Source organism: Sus scrofa, chromosome 8 (assembly GCF_000003025.6).
Source record: "Sus scrofa isolate TJ Tabasco breed Duroc chromosome 8, Sscrofa11.1, whole genome shotgun sequence".
NCBI classification, from domain to species: domain Eukaryota; kingdom Metazoa; phylum Chordata; class Mammalia; order Artiodactyla; family Suidae; genus Sus; species Sus scrofa.
In genome coordinates, this window is record NC_010450.4 from 32,179,989 (window position 1) to 32,195,903 (window position 15,915).

A 15,915-nucleotide genomic window follows, 5' to 3' on the forward strand; every position below is an offset into this window, starting at 1 on the left:
TTATTGGTAAAAGTGATTAGATAATAAGAAACTAACAAATCAATGGGGAAATTGAGAGAAATCTCTCTCTCTCTCTTTTTTTTTTTTTTTTTTTTTTTTGTCTTTTTAGGCCCACACCCGTGGCATACAGAAGTTACCAGGCTAGGGGTAGAATCGGAGCTGCAGCTCCTGGCCTACACCACAGCCACAGCAACACCAGATCCCAGCTGCATCTGCGACCTTCACCACTACTCACAGCAATGCCGGATCGTCTAACCCACTGAGAGAGGCCAGGGATTGAACCTGCATCCTCATGGATCCTGGTCAGGTTCCTTATCACTGAACCACAATGGGCATTCCAAGAGGAAGCATTAATTTGTAACAAAGAGACTCAATGGGATTCCTTGCACGTCATCACAGGTTAAATATAGATTTCTTGAAACCATAAAACAGGATGATATTCAGTGGGAGATCACTGTGATGACCACCCAGAATGCTTATGGCCAGTGTCCATCCCGATTGGCCAGAATTTGGTTGTCAACTACTTCAAGTCTCATCCTTCCAACAACACATGTCTTTCCATGTCAGTTTCTGCTACTGATTCCTAAGCCTTGGAGAACCCCAACCTTGATGTTACACGCTTAGTGCTTACCACAGATTCAGGAGTGAATAAACACCTTATTAATAAATTCTCAGCAGTAGATATCATTATTCCCACTTTATAGGCTAGAAAACTGAGGCTGAGAGAAAGAATTCACCCACAGAGATCCTGGTGCAGAGCCAGAATTTAATTTCAAAACAAACAGATTGTATAGAAAAAGTCCCTCTAGTCTGGAAACCCTCCTGTGACAGATGACACTACAGGGAACAAGAAACTACAGGACTTGAAGCTAAATACATCATGATCTCATAAAAAATTAATATGGAAAAGACTGGTCCTAATAAGCATGATTTTAATCCTATCTAACTCTCATACTGCAATTATTGTCAAGCATTATCAGAATACCTAAGAAGCTTTAACATATATCTGTATGACAAAATACTAGTTCATGCCTTCAAATCCATATATATGAACCATAAAACCAATTTAACCCTATTTAAACCCCAACATATATTCTATTAATGCACTCGGAGTCCCTATGTGAATGTCTCATTTGACTAAAATATTACAACCATTTCAACAAAAGACACAATTTAACAGATAATTTAAGAAAAAAACTCGAGTTTAACAATTTCCCCTCTGGTCATTTATTTAAACCTCTGACAAAACCTCTGTTCTAAGAAATTCTTTCTTTTACTTTCTACTTAGAGAACAAAGGAAAATGCATGTGAATTCAATACGACTGCTGGAGTTCCCATCATGGCACAGTGGTTAACGAATCCGACTAGGAACCATGAGGTTGTGGGATTGATCCACAGCCTTGCTCAGTGGGTTAAGGATCCGGCGTTGTCATGAGCTGTGGTGTATGTCGCAGACTCGGCTTGGTTCCTGCGTTGCTGTGGCTCTGGCGTAGGCTGGTGGCTACAGCTCCGACTGGACCCCTAGCCTGGGAACCTCCATATGCCGTGGAAGCGGCCCTAGAAAAGGTAAAAAAGACAAAACAAACAAACAAACAAACAAACAAACAAACAACAACAACAAAAAAAAAAAAACCACTGCTGTGGAAACACCAACACTCTAAATAAAAACTAGTGGTCATGACAAGGCTTCCTCTAAGGAGGCTAGATTTCCTAAATACTACGCCTCACAAGGACAACCTTTAAATGCCCTTTTTCATATGGCCACACCAGCCATTAGCTGCAGCTAAAGTTCTTTTTGTTGAAATTGGCTTATTTCTCTCCACATCTGATTCTTTTCAGGCCCCCCTCATTTTCTCTTCTTTCTACTTATTACAGCAGATCAGACACTAGTCTAAGATACAGTGTTACAGGGTACGACATCCACAGTCGGATAATTCATCAAGTTGGTCTGAATGCTGGAAAGTTTTGGTTTGGTTTGGTTTTTAAGATACAGAATGCCACCAAATTCCCTTAGGAGTAGGGTGGCCGTTTTATTTATCATCCAAACCAGAACACCTGCTATTGAATTCAAGGGGGCATTATCAAAAATAATAACAGGCAACAGGCACAGTCACAACTGTCCCAGCAAACTGACACATATGACCACCCTGCTTATTAAAGAACCAAACACTTCAAAATTGAAAGTCAAGAAAAAGGGATATAAAGTTCACGGCGGGAAAGGGAGCACAGTGGATTCCTTTTCTGTAAACGGTAAGTTAAGAGTCCAATTCGACGAGGAGGCTGCAGTTGATGCAAACTGGTATATATAGGATGGATCAGTGACATGGTCCTACTGTATAGCACAAGGAACTCTATTCAATACCCTGTGATAAACCATAATGAGAAAGAATATGAAAAAGAATACATATGTGTAGAACCGAGTCACTTTCCTGTATAGCAGAAATTAACACAACACTGTAAATCAACTATATTTCAATTAACAAGAGAGAACGTTGCAGTCTCTCTCAAGCACCCAAACTCAATGGCCATTTCCGGACTCGCAAAACGCAGCTCCTCTTCACCTTAGATGTTAAAAGAGTTTGTACATATGAATCAAGCCCGTCATATGACCATGTGCTCTTCCTGCTTATCCATCAGTTTATTTTACTGCTACCCTCGCACTCCTCGATATCACCTTGAACTTATCCCACCTCCCACCCAGCCCTCCACGAGCTGCCCGTCCCTTCTCTTATTTTATGTTCCAACACTGAGCCAATAAACCAGGATCACTGGATACTTGCTACACACCAGACACTATGCTAAGTCCCCCTACATAACATGGGGATTCCAAAGCGGATTCCAATTCTGTCCTTGCCTGCTCACTGTTCACATTTTTGATTGCCGCACTTTGCGTACAACTCAATATAGTTTCACTCCAGTCTCCATTTCTGCATGTCCTAAGCAGTCCAACCAAGGAAGTACGGCTGCCGAATTTCCTGGTGAAGCCACCTCTCCATTCATTTGTAGGTAATTTAGTACATACACTGATATAAAAGAAGAATAAGCTAAAAACTTTTGTTAAGGTGTCAAATTCTTCACTTCTTAAAAAGCGGTATAAAAGCTCTCTGCTCTCCCAACCAAGAGCCGACAACTTTGGAGAGAAACCAATACTTTCTTGCATCCCTATTTCTTCCTTCAAGCTAGTACAGATTATGTCTTGTCCACCACTGAACACACCACCTGCAGAGTGTCTAGCACAAAATAGGAACCCAGTAAGCAGCTGTTGAGGAAGTAAATGAACCCGGGGCTTATTGCTAATGACTTTTTTCTTGACTTCAACTCCTCAAGATCATCTCTTCTCAAAAGGGGATCCCCTCCCCCCATCACCATAGTAACAACTGTGAAGTGGGTCCAAAACCCCAGATCAAATCCCATCCATTTAAGAGCAATGTAACCCTGAGCAACCTTCCTTATCATTCTCTCTGCCTTGTTTTTCTTATCTATCAAATGAAGATATAGCACCATCAAATTCGTAAGGTTTCTGTGGTATTTGTGAGATGTGAAAACAATTTATGTAAAGGGCCAGGCAGGAGCCCAATAAATACGTTGTCAGAATAAATTGCCATTCTGTTCTGAGGCTCCAGATCAAAATGGAACCATCAAAATGCAATTTGCCAAAGCTGATCTTCATTTAACAACAGCTATGCATCAGGGGTGGTAACACACTGGCGGCTTCTGCTGTGGAACATCAAAGGCAGAGTTTAACGTCTAACATCTGCTTTTAAATGCAGGAAAACAACAATTAGTCCACAAGTAAAAGGGAAAGGTGAACAATCTGATTTTGTTTTTCTCATCACAATACCCGTGTATCAAGGGATTACCAGCATATAGCAGACTGCAGCTTTTTTGCAAGGCTCACATAGTGGGAGGAGGCAATTCTGGACATGTTTTTTGTTTTATTTTTTGTCTTCTTAGGGCTGCACCTGTGGCACATGGAGGTTCCCAGGCTAGGGGTCGAATAGGAGTTGTAGCTGCTGGCCCACGCCACAGCCACAGCCACGCTAGATCCTAGTGGCATCTGGGATCTACAGCCCAGCTCATGACAACGCCAGATCCTTAACCCCCTGAGCGAGGCCAGGGATCCAACCTGCGGCCTCTTGGATGCCAGTCAGATTCCGTGAGCCACAATGGCAACTCCAGGGAGATGGTTTTTAAATTCAGCATTTATTGATACTCCCGCTTTTTACCATCAAGAACACACAGGCCAAGTTTGCCCTTTACTTCAAAGGGCAAAAACTAAGCAGTCGAAAACCTCAAGCATAAGACTGAAGTTGAAGAGTATTTTTATTCAACATGCTTGTTCTTCTAGCAATCTGAGACATAAAACCTCGAAAGGATATAACATTGGGAATATTTGTGCAACTTTAAATTTGTGACGTGTGCCTGTGATGGACAGGACTCGTCTGTCTCTGCTGTGAGCTGTGTCCTGAGGCCCGTTCTGCTGCTGCCTTACCTCCCCTCAGGCCAAACAGCAGCCTGGGGAAGAAGCGACTCCTGGGGCTCTATTTCCAGCACACCTGAACCTGCAGCCAGAGGCACTGTTTATGGTCTCTTCCCTTCCTCTTTTCCAGGAACAGGGGCAGAGACAAGCTCGAAACTTCCCCAGGGCTTGCCTGCCTTCCTCCCTCACAGCTCACGTGTGCTACTCTGCTAGAAGATGAAACAAACCCCAAAGCTCTGCAAAGCCCAGAGGCAATGCTGATGTCGGAAAAACATTTCCATTTTCTTAGACGCCATCGTGTCCTACCCTCCTCCAGCATACAGAACACAAAGCAATGCCTACTAAACTCCCTCCTTAGAGGACACAAACATAAATGCAGCAGCTACAAAAGAATGTGAGCTCTCGTTTAAAAACAACCAAGGGTCATCTTAGGATAAACTTGGGTTGCAATAGTGAACCGACAAATTCAGTCCTACAAGCTCACACAATGTTGGCCCCCTTTAAAGAGTATCTGAACAAAAGTGGCTCCCATCTGAATATGGATGTTTTTTTCCCTAAAATCCTCAATGAACCAGGTACCTATTATCACAACCTGTTTTCTTATCCATCCTCATTTTACAGATGCTTTCTTGCCATGAGGCACAGAATTCAGAAGCCAAGGAACTAGGGTGCAAACCTAGGCAGCTTGACCTAGGAATGTACCTCTCTTGTTGGCTAAATCTGAGTCCAGCCAGGAGCAAACAGGAGTGACCATCAACAAAAAGGCTCCACGTATTTTTAAAAACTCAGGTCCTTGTCTGCAATGAATGATATTGTAGTACTTTTTATGGACTCAAAAATATCATTTAAGACAGTTTTATACCTGCCATAGCAATGAAGCAGCAAGCACAGCTTTACAGCCTCCAAAATGGCTTATAAGAAGTGCATTTTAGTCTCGGCTTTAGTTTTGGACAGCTCAAGTTGCAAATTATTTTTCAGATGAAATGGCAATTAAGAATTTCCCAGAGTTCCCGTCGTGGCTCAACGGAAACAAATCTGACTAGTATCCGTAAGGACACAGGTTCAATCCCTGTCCTTGCTCAGTGGGTTAAGGATCCGGCATTACTGTGAGCTGTGGTGTCAGTTCAAGACAGGCTCGGATCTGGCATTGCTGTAGCTGTGGCGTAGGGTGGCAGCTGTAGCTCGGATTCAACCTCTAGCCTGGGAACCTCCATATGCCGCAGGTACGGCCCAAAAAAGACAAAAAAAATAAAAAATAAAAAAAGTTTCCTAAAACTTTAGGTATCTAGATATCAAACTATTAAATTAAATAAACATCAAACTAAAATTCAATGACCCCCTTTTAAGTTACACTTGACTATAACTGCAACAGCAGCTTTATATATGTAATTTTAAAATACTGAATTTTAGGAAACTGAAATTATCTGAGATGATTCATCTTATCAACATACATTTTATTGAGCAATAAGTTATAAAAGACACACACAAAAAAGTGAATGAAACCAGATCCCAGTTCTCAAGAGCTTACGGTCTATTCAACATTATGTAAAGAACTATAATCCAATTCAAGTTAAAAACTAGAAAAGATAAAACTCAGAACAGGTTATCAGACAGATTCACGCAGGGTAATTAAGGGAGATCAACACATAGAAAAGACTACTTCTGGAGTTCCCGTTGTGGCGCAGTGGTTAACGAATCCGACTAGGAACCATGAGGTTGTGGGTTCGGTCCCTGCCCTTGCTCAGTGGGTTAACGATCCGGCGTTGCCGTGAGCTGTGGTGTAGGTTGCAGACGCGGCTCGGATCCCGCGTTGCTGTGGCTCTGGCGTAGGCCGGCAGCTACAGCTCCGATTAGACCCCTAGCCTGGGAACCTCCATATGCCGCAGGAGCAGCCCAAGAAGTAGCAAAAAGACAAAAAAAAGAAAAAAAGAAAAAAGAAAAGACTACTTCTCAGTTCAAGTCTTTTGACCAGGCCACTCCCGAGCTACGTGAGGTTAAACAAGTTGTTTGGGTTCCCGGAGCCTAAACTTCAAAATATGCATAATGAGGCAATAACACCAACCTCTGAGAATTGATAGAGGATAGAATAAAATATGTAAAGCTCTTACTATAGTTCCCAGCACACTCCCAGGGTTAATTGCTAGTAAGAGCTTCTGGTCCCAGACCTATTATTTCTCCAACTCACATGTCTGGCTGCTTCTCTTACCCATCTGTGCTCTGCCAAGGGCCCTGCCGGATCCTACTACCAACTCCCCTTTAAAGATGGCAAAACAGACCTGGGGGAGGGGAAGGGGGACATGCCCAATGCCACACAGTCAGTAAACAGAACACCACGGCCACCTCCAGACTTTTAGGCCTTGGGGTACATGGTTATTTCCTTGTCCAATCTCTATTATTTTATAAACAACTAAAAGGCAAGGACAGCATCTTCTCGTACAAATTTTACTTACTTATTTATTTATTTGTCATTTCTAGGGCTGCACCCATGGCATATGGAAGTTCCCATGGCATATGGAGGTCCCAGGCTAGGGGTCGAATCGGAGCTGTAGCCACCAACCTATACCACAGCCACAGCAATGCCAGATCCAAGCCACATCTCTGTGACCTACACCACAGCTCACGGCAAGGCCAGATCCTTAACCCACTGAGCAAAGGCAGAGATCGAACCTGCAATCTCATGGTTCCTAGTTGGATTGGTTAACCACTGAGCACAGCGGGAACTCCCCCGTACAAATTTTAAAAGGTACCGTCTCTCGGCAGGCCCAGGAGGACACAGTTTGTGAGTTACACGCTAGATGGCTATCAGTCCCCACCACCCAACCCTCACATATCCTTGTGCAGTGAATAACCGGTGCAACCTCCCATGGCTAGCCTGGGTCTCTAGGTGTCTCTTTTTCTGTCCATATTCTACACGGCCACCCAAGTGATCTTTGTAAAACTCCTATTTAGTTGTGAAATTTCTTCTCCCTTAAAACTCTCACTGCTACATATTGTTTAAAAACTCCAAGTCTCCAGCATGGCCTAAGGGGCTCCTTACTCTGGCACCAAGGCTTTTCTATCTCAGAGCCTACCCTGCTCTCCACCTGCCCCACACCCCAGCCACAGTGGAGTTCTCACCGCTGTCCCAACAAGCCATGAGCTTCTACTCCTCTGTGCCCTGGCACCTGCTTTTCCCCATAGCCCCGATTACTCTCTACGGCTAGAGGTTGAACGGGAGCCACATCTGTGACCTATGCCACAGCTTGCGGCAACACAAGATCCTTAACCCATTGAGTGAGGCTGGGGATCTAATCTGCATCCGCACAGAGACTATGTTGGGTCCTTAACCTACTGCACCACAACAGGAATTCCTGTTCTTTTTTTAATGGAATTATATCTGACTCAATGTTGTGCTAGTTTCTGGTGTACAGCAAAACGATTCTGTTATACACTTTTTCATAGTCGCTTCCATTACGGTTTATTTATAGGATATGAATATACTTCCCCAAGCTATATAGTAGGACCATGCTGCTGATCTATTTTATATATAGCAGTTTGAATTTGCTAATGCCAAACTCCGAATTTATCCCTTTCCCATTCCCTTTCCCCTTTGGTAACCATAAGCTTGTCTTCTGTGTCTGTGAGTCTGAAAAACAGGGAATACTCCATGAATTTGCATATCATCCTTGCGCAGGGGCCATGCTAATCTTCTCTGCGTTGTTCCAATTTTAGTATATGTGCTGCTGAAGCGAGCACTGGCTCTGTCTCCTAACACAGCCCTTCAGACGCATTGCAACGCCAGCTCTTCCGTGGAGTGAACGCATTTCCTGATTCCTCAGGAAACAACTGCTCCTTCCTCAGCAGGGCTCAGGCACTTGTGAGTCTCTCTGCCGTACCAGCCCACAGGAGCCAAATGCCACACCACATGGGCTTTGACTTAAAAAGGGTCAGACTCAGAATCCTAACTCACACATTTTCTAGCTGGATGAATGTGGGCAAGTTACTCCCCCTCCTCCCCCAGTTTCAAAGATCCCTACCCTAAGAATTACTGTGACAACCTAGTGACTCAGTGCTATGACCTCCACACTTATTCAGACAGTGAAGTCATTCTAAGAGCAGAGCACCAGAAATCTGGATATATTTAATTGTACCACATGAACTAAGAACTATTCTACTAGGAGGAATTATGACTACATGATATGCACAGGTTCCCAAATATTTTATGTGTGTGTGTGTGTGTGTGTGTGTGTGTGTGTGTGTGTGTGTATAAAGAGACATATGCATACATATTTTTAAAATCATTATTATAAATCAATTAAACGCTTGTTAATTATTAACTTCTTTCCATTTGGTAGTTTAACTTTTTTTTTTTTTTTTTTTTTTAGGGCCAAACTGTTAGTGTATGGAAGTTGCCAGGCTAGGGGTCAAATCGGAGCTGTACCTGCCAGTCTACACCACAGCCACAGCAACACCAGATCCGAGTGGCATCTGCAACCCACACCACAGCTCACAGCAATGCCGGATCCTTAACCCACCCAGCGAGGCCAGGGATTGAACCCGCATCCTCATGGATACTTGGTCAGGTTCATTACCACTGAGCCACCACGGGAAATCCATTTGCTAGATTAACTTTAGTAGTAGCAGGTACCAAAGCTTAGGAAAATATAACAGAAGAAAAAAAACTTGAAGATTAGAAAATTCTATTATTTATTTTCATTCATGATTAACATTATTGAATGTTAGTGGTCAAACATCTCATTTAAGAATATCCAGCTCACCGCTTATCACATAGTACATGTCAAATAAATGTTATTTGAATCTGAATTTGAAACCCAAATTAAGTTCCTTGAAAGCAAGGACCTAACTAATTCAACGTTGAATAATGAGCTTCTAACACAGCGCCCGGCACACATAGTAATTAGGCAAAAAATGTTAGCTAAAAAAAATGAACCTAACATTGAGAAGGCACACAAGGGTCTCTAACAGATTTTGCATCTCCAATTAGTGTGGATTTCAATTTGCTCCAATAAATTACATTCCTAAGCTTAGGAAAGGTTTCTTTTGTACCCATCACCTCATCTGAGAGGTTCCTGGGAGGCAGAATCCTTCCTTAGGCACAGAAATATTGATGAAGACAGCTAAGCAGGAAGAACATGTCACCTGCACTCTTGTAATATAACAAAGGGACCAAAGAAGACACAATGCTTTAAACACACACGGGTACCTGTCAAACAGTGACACTGACCATTTGGAACACATATTTAGTCCTGCGAGTCTCCAAATAAGACACATCGGGTTATAGTAAATACTAGAAACTGTAGAAGGAGAATCCTAGTCTATTCTCTCCTTGCAGATAAAAAAGCCACTCTGCATACCTCATATATGTATACTCCCTTCTAACTGAAAGCCAGGATCACCTCAAATTAAATAAAAAGCTGGAGTTCCCATTGCGGCGCAGCGGAAACAAATCAAACTAGTAACCATGAGGTTGTGGGTTCGATCCCTGGCCTCACTCAGTGGGTTAAGGATCCAGCGTTGCTCTGAGCTGTGGTGTAGGTCACAGACGCAGCTCAGATCCTATGTTGCTGTGGCAGTAGCTGTGGCCCACAGCTCGAGCTCCGATTTGACCCCTAGCCTGGGAACCTCCGTATGCCAGGAGTGTGGCCCTAAAAAGCAAAAAAATAAATTTTTTAAAAGCTATGATTCAATTGTTTCTCTTTCACTTAATACTGTAGATAAATATTTATTAGCATAGAAATTCATTACTTACTAAGTGGAAAAGAGGAGTTCCCATCATGGATCAGCGGTTAATGAGACTAGTATCCATAAGGACTCAGGTTTGATCCCTGGCCCCACTTAGTGGGTTAAGGATCTGGCATTGCTGTGAGCTACAGTATAGGTTGCAGATGCAGCTCAGATCCCATGTGGCTGTGGTTGTGGTGTAGGCCAGCAGCTGTAGCTCTGATTCAACTCACAGTCTGGGAACCTCCATATGCCACAGGTGTGACCCTAAAAAAACAAAAAATAAATAAATAAATTTTTAAAAGTAGAAAAGAGGAGTTCCCGTTGTGGCTCAGAGGAAACGAATCTGACCAGTAACCATCAGGTTGTGGGTTCAATCCCTGGCCTCGCTCAGTGGGTTAAGGATCCGGCATTGCCGTGAGATGTGGTGTACGTCGCAGACAAGGCTTGGATCCTGTGTTGCTGTGGCTGTGGCAAAGCAGCAGTAGCTCCAATTCAACCACTAGCCTGGGAACTTCCATATGCCATGGGTACAGCCCTAAAAAGGAAAAGAAAAAGAAAAAAAAGTATAAAAGAAAGGATACCAAATAATTTGTAGCATATACTACCCTCATAGTATTAACATAAAAATAAACATATATATGTCTTAAATAAGACAATAAAATAGAAGCTATTTTCTAATTCTCTTAAAATAATCCACGGCTAATTTTTCAAAAGTCCGCCTACACTTTGACAATATCATATACTCCAGTTTCTAGAAATCTACCTCACATAATTAAACAAAATACCTGAAACAAGGAAGAGTGTGAAAACATATTTGTGATTACCAAAAAATAAAACTAGAGGAAAAAAGGCAGTGAAAAGAAAGTGTGGTGGTTGTTTAGGGTTCTGAATTTTCCCTAAAACTGAGCACTTACCTCCCCTAAAAGAAACAAACAATTCATTTAAGTATTCCATACAGTTTTCAAAGCACTGTCAGAAACATTCTGTTGGGACTTTTGTAAATTTCAGAAAGGATTTCTTCCTTCTCCCTCCCCACCACCCCCGCCCCCGCTCTGCCTTCGCCTTTCATGTTTACCTCCACATAACTAGTTCTTCAGGACTAGATTTATGTGGACCATACTTATGTGTTACAACCACCTTTTTTTTTTTTTTTAACTTAAAGGTCAACTGTGAACATCCTTCTGTGCATATAAATTTTCACCTATGATACCACTTTTAGCAAGCAGGGATCCTCCTGCCACAATCCCTCTGGTAACACAGGGGCTGTCCTTAGCTTATTATGGTAATGAAAAGTCCTACTGATGTCTTGCTTCTACAAAATGGAAAAGTAACTTTTGTAGCGTTATCACAAAAGGAATACTGTGGTGTAGTAGAAGGAAAATATTCCATCAGAGACTATATGAAAGTTTATGGAGATGCTAAATTATTTGAAAAAGCTGATTAAGTAGCTTACTTTCTGGAGCTAAGTTATACTTCCAATCTAAATACCACTGCAAATATTGGAATCCTAAAGCCCAGAGAATTAATCTTTTGCTTTTCTCGTTCCACTTCTGTGGACAGATTGATGACTTCCAACATAATCCTCTTTCAAATATCCTTCCAGGATGGAATAACAACTACATGACATAGGATTTCCTTTATTTTAAGGCTAATATGTGAATACAAGGCTAAAAATGTCAACTAAGAATATTGATATTGTTTTCTAAAATTCCATTGACAATAGTATTTCACTACTGCAAATGTTTCACTGTAACAACAACAACCAACTGTGGAGAAAATTTTCAAAACCCTTGCTTTCAATGGATTTATATTTCAGCAGAGACTTGATGGCCACGAGTCATGTTTCTGTGGAACGTGTATTCTCTGTGTATGCATGTAATGTTTTTTCAATACAAATATCTTATTTAACTTCAAAACAGCTTCATAATTAAGGACCTTTACCTTATAATTATTTCCAAGTAACATACAATTTAATTATAAATAAATTTCTATTCAAATAATATAACAATAAAACCTGATCTCACTGTGGACTGCTTCTACGGAACTTCCAGAGCAAAGTCCTCTTCTGTCTTGGTTTGGTTTTAGAAACATTTCAGCTAGCTCGGTTGTACTGTCAGAAATGCAGAGGAATTGTAACACAAGGGATAAAAGTTTACAAAACTACCTAGAAGTCTAATGAACAAATATTTCTACTCTCAATGATATTATTCCTGGAACATGCCAGAAATGAGGTATGTGTGAGCGGGTATGGGCTTCATGTGTGTGTGTGTGTGTGTGTGTGTGTGTGTCTGTGTGTGTGTGTGTGTGTGTGTGTGTGTGTGTCTGAGTGTGTGTTGTTTTGCTCACATTCCAAGGGGCCACTCATACTTCCAAATAGCATCTACAAAAAAGTAGATTGACGTTATTATTTTTAGGACTCATTTTACCTTTACAAAAAGATCAGGGAGTCAAACTGAACATTATGGCCCCAAGATTTTTTTTTTTTTTTTTTTTTTTTTTGGTCTTTTTTGGGCCACACTTGAGGCATATGGAGGTTCCCAGGCTAGGGGTCGAATCAGAGCTGTAGCTGCTGGTCTACGCCTGAGCCACAGCAACGTCAGATCTGAGCCTCATCTGCAACCTACACCACAACTCACGGCAAGGCTGGATCCTTGACCCGCTGAGCCAGGGCACGGATCAAACCCTCAACCTCATGGTTCCTAGTCGGATTTGTTTCTGCTGCGCCACGATGGGAACCTCAAGAAATTTTTTTCTACAGGATCATCAAGCCATTTACAATGGTGTCTCTTTTTTCGTTTTTTGGGTTTTTTTAAGTTTCTTGAAAAAGTTATAAAACAATAAAACAGACAGGTGCATCAATTCTTCTAAGACCAAGCTACACGAGAGACTTATTGAACAAATGATTCTGCATTTTATCTTCCTGTCTAGACAAGAACCAAGTGGATTTCTTTTTATTCTAAACCATTCAGAACCAAAGAGCTTATTTAAAAGGGTAAAACACCTGAAGCTCAGAAAACTGGACTCACTTTCTGTCACACCATGTTACACTGTCTTACCTTCAGAATTTCATTCATCTACTGAACACATGATAAAAAGGTTTGGTTTTTTTTGCTTTGTTTTGTTTTTTTTGTCTTTTTGCTATTTCTTAGGCCGCTCCCACGGCATATGGAGATGCCCAGGCTAGGGGTCTAATTGGAGCTGCAGCCACCGGCCTACGCCAGAGCCACAGCAACGCAGGATCCGAGCCACGTCTGCAACCTATACCACAGCTCACGTTAATGCCGGATCCTTAACCCACTGAGCAAGGGCAGGGACCGAACCCGCAACCTCATGGTTCCTAGTCGGATTCGTTAACCACTGCTCCACGACGGGAACTCCTGATAAAAGGTTTTTACCTCAACCTAGGACTCAGTTATGAAACCCCAAAGAAATGGCACAATGCAGAGAGTCATCCTAATCTCTTGAAAAGTGTCTTTTTAAGGATTCTCAAGTCCCTTTCCACGTTTCAAGTCCCTAACATAACAGCATACAACACTTACAAAAAGCCAGGAAAGAAAGGAAGTGGAAAAGCCACAGACGCACTGTTAACTTTCTGAGAGAAGTGTAACACAGTTTTTAAAAAGCAAGTCAGAAAATTACTTACTTTTCCCAGGTCTTTGGTACAAAGCTCAGAAGGCAAGTTCCCTTTCCCCACAAATCTGGTTCATTAATAGCAATCACTCAGTGAGGTCAGGCAGCCCAAGGAGACCTAGAAATTGTGCAGAGGCAAAGAGTTACCATTCAAAGTCACATTAAAAATTAAAAATCCAAACATCACATTGCTATTCGTCTCTCTGCGTAATTAAAATCCAGATTTCATTGGAATAGCTAAATGATCTATGTTAGCTATTTCTTCTTTCAGAACAATATTAAGACGACTCGCTAAATCTAGACGGTGCTTCAGCCTGTCGTCTTATTAAAGTTACTAAAGCAGGAACCACAAGGCTTTTTGGCAACCGTTCATGGTAAAAATGTCCTTCTCAGGGAGTCATAAAAAGCCACAGAGGGAGGATCTGGATTTCTAATTATACTGTGACTTGGGAGGGAAGGTCTTCCGAAATCACACTTGCCTGCCCCACCTTCCAAAGATGAGCTCATCTCACAAACACAGAAGCAGTTGTAAATAGAAGTCAACAATAACAACTTAAAATCATCAACAACTTTTATTAAATGCCCTTCAGATGTATCCATTTAAGCACACTTCGCTTTTGCAGGTGGGAATGAAAAGAGAGAGTAGTGTTAACTTTTTTCTAATAAAAGAGACAAGTGGAGTTCCTGTCGTGGCTCAGTGGTTAATGAACCCGACTAGCATCCATGAGAATATGGGTTTCATCTCTGGCCTCAATTAGCAGGTTAAGGATCCGGCATTGCCGTGAGCTGTGGTGTAGGCCAGCAGCTGTAGCTCCGATTGGACCCCTAGCCTGGGAACTTCCATATGCCTTGAGTACGGCCCTTAAAAAGACAAAATTTAAAAAAGGGACAATCTGAAAATTCTCTATGATGACAATCTCACTTAAAACCTAAGTTACTTCCCCAGCAACCCTGAGAATGAATACACAGGTAATAACTCATTCATAAGATAAATGAGCTTAGGTAGGTATAACAAATGCCACAGGTAAACCATAAGCTAAAGTGGATGTATCTGTTAGGCTCTCCCATTCTGGGCCGTAAGTTAAATGTAATTCTAAGTCTAAGCAGCATGATAAACTCATTTAAGACATAAGGGATTGAGAAATAGGTCAATTAAAAGGAGGCAGGAAGCACCACTACAGGAGGCAGTCAGAATCCCATAAATATCCACAGGTATCATTTATTATCACTGCCATTGTTACTATTACAATTTACAGTTACTGTTATATTGTTACAATTATTGTTACAATGTTATTGTTACACTTACACAGTGTTAACTCCTGTGCCTGATTCTTCTCTACCAGTTTTTACATGTATTAACTCCATTTAGGATAGAGACAAGCAGAATACACCCTAGCCATCATCAAAGTACCACAGAGCACTCAGTTCTCCTGTAACACTTATGTTTGTTCAAAGGCTGATACAGGAGGGAACAATTTGTGCCCAACTCTAATTTCTTTTCTTTCTTTCTTTTTTTTTTTTTTTTTTTTTGTCTTTTTAGGGCTGCACCCGAGGCATATGGAGGTTTCCAAGGCTAGGGGTCCAATCAGAGCTGTAGCCACCAGCCTACACCACAGCCACAGCAACGCGAGATCCTTAACCCACTGAGCAAGGCCAGGGATCAAATCCACGTCCTCATGGAGCTAGTCATAACTGGTGAGCCACGACAGGGACTCCTAATTTCACATTCACGATTTCAGTGAATGCTTCAAGACACATTCGGTAATAGCAGATTGCACAGGGTGGAACCCAGCTGCCTACAGATACAGAGAATGCACAAAGCCCATGCCTCAAACATCCGTGAGCGATCTCAGCTTCCCAATGTGCCGAGCTACACCCCTCCACACAGGGTGCCCCAACTCCCCTTCTGATTTCAGGTAACCCTCCTCCCAGCACCTCACAATGCCTCATAAGCTGCAACCCTTTCAAGGCCTCGGTCCACAGGAAACATCAGGACTTTCTCAAGGTAAAGTGCCACATTTACTGTACTTTTTATTTATTTCTTAACCAACAAATACGTGTAAAATGTGCTCCAACTTTTT

General features: G+C 41.9%; 1 protein-coding gene across 24 annotated transcripts in view; it reads right to left on the reverse strand.

Moving 5' to 3' along the window:
* The window catches only part of APBB2 (amyloid beta precursor protein binding family B member 2), a 380,651-nt gene that overhangs the window by 258,402 nt on the left and 106,334 nt on the right, over positions 1-15,915 (reverse strand). For all 24 annotated transcript variants that reach the window (XM_021101154.1, XM_021101149.1, XM_021101147.1 and 21 more), the window contains one exon: positions 13,848-13,952. The gene's annotated coding sequence lies outside the window, so the exon portion shown is untranslated. The remainder of the gene's footprint in view (positions 1-13,847; positions 13,953-15,915) is intronic.